This window comes from Pristiophorus japonicus, unplaced genomic scaffold, assembly GCF_044704955.1.
Source record: "Pristiophorus japonicus isolate sPriJap1 unplaced genomic scaffold, sPriJap1.hap1 HAP1_SCAFFOLD_4257, whole genome shotgun sequence".
NCBI lineage: Eukaryota > Metazoa > Chordata > Chondrichthyes > Pristiophoridae > Pristiophorus > Pristiophorus japonicus.
Window position 1 is genome coordinate 68 of NW_027254154.1, and position 3,668 is coordinate 3,735.

A 3,668-nucleotide genomic window follows, 5' to 3' on the forward strand; every position below is an offset into this window, starting at 1 on the left:
CACAGACTCTCCCCGGGGTACGGGTCTCCCCCACGGGGCACTGACTCTCCCCGGGGTGCGGGTCTCCCCCACGGGGCACAGACTCTCCCCGGGTTACGGGTCTCTCCCCACGGGGCACCGACTCTCCCTGGGGTACGGGTCTCTCCCCGGGGTACGGGTCTCCCCACGGGACACCGACTCTCCCTGGGGTACGGGTCTCCCCCACGGGGCACTGACTCTCCCCGGGGTGCGGGTCTCCCCCACGGGGCACCGACTCTCCCCGGGGTACGGGTCTCCCCCACGGGGCACTGACTCTCCCCGGGGTACGGGTCTCCCCCACGGGGCACCGACTCTCCCCGGGGTACGGGTCTCCCCCACGGGGCACCGACTCTCCCCGGGGTACGGGTCTCCCCCACGGGGCACCGACTCTCCCCCACGGGGCACAGACTCTCCCCGGGGTGCGGGTCTCTCCCCGGGGTACGGGTCTCCCCCACGGGGCACCGACTCTCCCCGGGGTACGGGTCTCCCCCACGGGGCACTGACTCTCCCCGGGGTACGGGTCTCCCCCACGGGGCACAGACTCTCCCCGGGGTACGGGTCTCTCCCCGGGGTACGGACTCTCCCCGGGGTACGGGTCTCCCCCACGGGGCACAGACTCTCCCTGAGTTTGGGTGATGGAGGAGCAGGTATCTCAGTGGAACAGGCTGTGGGGGTGAGGGGGTTATGGGGGGATAGAGAGTGTATGCTCTCTGAGACTTACGGTGATGTATTTCCTGATTCTATTGCCCCTCCCCTCCACGCAGACCTACAGCTGCCATTGGCTGGGATCTGATCACCTGATCGCTGCGGGGACCCGGAGCAACATCTGTCGACTTGTTGAACGGGACTCGATGTCGGTGAGTGAGTCGGTGCGGCGAGGGTCAGGGGTCTCGCGGGGGGGGGGTCAGGGGTCTCGCGGGGGGGGGGTCAGGGGTCTCGCGGGGGGGGGGGGGGTCAGGGGTCTCGCGGGGGGGGGGGGTCAGGGGTCTCACGGGGGGGGGGGTCAGGGGTCTCGCGGGGGGGGGGGTCAGGGGTCTCACGGGGGGGGGGGGGGCAGGGGTCTCGCGGGGGGTCAGGGGTCACGCGGGGGGGGGTCAGGGGTCTCGCGGGGGGGGGGGGGTCACTCGTCTCTGAGTCACAGAGTTGTGGGTTCAAGTAACACTCCAGGGACCTGAGCATTTAAATCAAGGCTGGGACACTCCCAGTGCAGTACTGAGGGAGTGCCGCACTGTCGGAGGGGCAGTACTGAGGGAGTGACTGTCGGAGGGGCAGTACTGAGGGAGCCCCGCACTGTCGGAGGGGCAGTACTGAGGGAGCCCTGCACTGTTGGAGGGGCAGTACTGAGGGAGTGACTGTCGGAGGGGCAGTACTGAGGGAGCCCCGCACTGTCGGAGGGGCAGTACTGAGGGAGCCCCGCACTGTCGGAGGGGCAGTACTGAGGGAGCCCCGCACTGTCGGAGGGGCAGTACTGAGGGAGTGCCGCACTGTCGGAGGGGCAGTACTGAGGGAGTGCCGCACTGTCGGAGGGGCAGTACTGAGGGAGCGCCGCACTGTCGGAGGGGCAGTACTGAGGGAGCCCCGCACTGTCGGAGGGGCAGTACTGAGGGAGTGCCGCACTGTCGGAGGGGCAGTACTGAGGGAGTGCCGCACTGTCGGAGGGGCAGTACTGAGGGAGGGACTGTCGGAGGGGCAGTACTGAGGGAGGGACTGTCGGAGGGGCAGTACTGAGGGAGCGCCGGCCGCACTGTCGGAGGGGCAGTACTGAGGGAGCGCCGCACTGTCGGAGGGGTAGTACTGAGGGAGTGCCGCACTGTCGGAGGGGCAGTACTGAGGGAGTGCCGCACTGTCGGTGGTGCAGTACTGAGGGAGTGCCGCACTGTCGGAGGGGTAGTACTGAGGGAGTGCCGCACTGTCGGAGGGGCAGTACTGAGGGAGCGCCGCACTGTCGGAGGGGCAGTACTGAGGGAGCGCCGCACTGTCGGAGGGGCAGTACTGAGGGAGCGCCGCACTGTCGGAGGGGCAGTACTGAGGGAGCGCCGCACTGTCGGAGGGGCAGTACTGAGGGAGCGCCGCACTGTCGGAGGGGCAGTACTGAGGGAGCCCCGCACTGTCGGAGGGGCAGTACTGAGGGAGTGCCGCACTGTCGGAGGGGCAGTACTGAGGGAGCGCCGCACTGTCGGAGGGGCAGTACTGAGGGAGCGCCGCACTGTCGGAGGGGCAGTACTGAGGGAGCGCCGCACTGTCGGAGGGGCAGTACTGAGGGAGTGCCGCACTGTCGGAGGGGCAGTACTGAGGGAGGTGCAAGTTCGAGGGGTGAAATGCCCGACTCCTATTGTAGGTCTCCCAGGGAGGGTTTCGGGTTCACAGGGGCTCCCATCTCTTGCCTCACCTGTTCCCTGGGGCTGTGTCCCTCTCAGTGACCACAACAACCCACGCTGGCTCCAGGTACATTGTACTGAAAGCAACCTGTTGTGTTTATTACAAAGAAATCTTACTTAACGCTCGACAGTCTGTTCCTCGACTTCCCGCAGTGATGGTGCTGTCTCTGTCTGTGTTCGGTTTCCTGTAGCTCCTCCCCCAGTCTCGCTCTGTGTTTGTGCTGCCTCCACAGTTCAATAGCTGTCCCCCAGCCAGCCTGCTTCCCTAATGGTGCGTTTGTTTTCCCTGCAGACGGTGGGTCGTGTGGTGAACTTACCGCGAGGTGTATACAGCACTGACGTCACGCGACAGGGAGTGGAGAGGCCGCGAATTGCTGTCTGCTCCCAGGATCACGTCTACCTCCTGGAGCAGCTCCAGGAATAATGGGCGGCTGCTGTTCCTAGCGGGAGTGACCGGACTGGACACTGACCCCTGGGAGTGACCGGACTGGACACTGACCCCCGGGAGTGACCCCGACTAGACACTGACCCCTGGGAGTGACCGGACTGGGCACCGACCCCCGGGAGTGACCGGACTGGACACCGACCCCCGGGAGTGACCGGGACCAGACACTGCGCACAGGGAGTGACCTCCACTCACCGGGAATGACCCGACCCGACCCCCGCTCACCGGGAGTGACCCGACCCCCGCTCACCAAGAGTGACCCGACCCGACCCCCGCTCACCGGGAGTGACCCGACCCGACCCCCGCTCACCGGGAGTGACCCGACCCCCGCTCACCAGGAGTGACCCGACCCGACCCCCGCTCACCGGGAGTGACCCGACCCCCGCTCACCAGGAGTGACCCGACCCGACCCCCGCTCACCGGGAGTGACCAGACCCGACCCCCGCTCACCGGGAGTGACCCGACCCGACCCCCGCTCACCGGGAGTGACCCCCGGGTGTAACCGGCACGAATATCAAAGCCCCCGACCCACGGTCCACTCACTTTTGTCTTTTTATTTCCACCAGATCCTGTAAATAATTTATTGCTGGATTCTTGGAATAAACAAATTGTTGTCGCTTGGAGCCCATTGGGTTATTTCCAGTTGGCAGAGAGTCGGAGGGGCAGTACTGAGGGAGTGCCGCACTGTCAGAGGGGCAGTACTGAGGGAGCCCCGCACTGTCGGAGGGACAGTACTGAGGGAGTGCCGCACTGTCGGAGGGGCAGTACTGAGGGAGCCCCGCACTGTCGGAGGGGCGGTACTGAGGGAGTGCCGCACTGTCAGAGGG

At 66.4% G+C, this 3,668-nt stretch overlaps 1 long non-coding RNA gene across 1 annotated transcript; it reads left to right on the forward strand.

Annotated features, from left to right (window-relative positions):
* The first annotated feature begins 787 nt into the window (after positions 1 to 787).
* On the forward strand, positions 788 to 3,464 carry LOC139251242 (uncharacterized). The gene is made up of 2 exons (XR_011591383.1): positions 788 to 875; positions 2,689 to 3,464. It is a non-coding gene; the product is annotated as an uncharacterized lncRNA (long non-coding RNA).
* Positions 3,465 to 3,668: the final 204 nt, after the last annotated feature.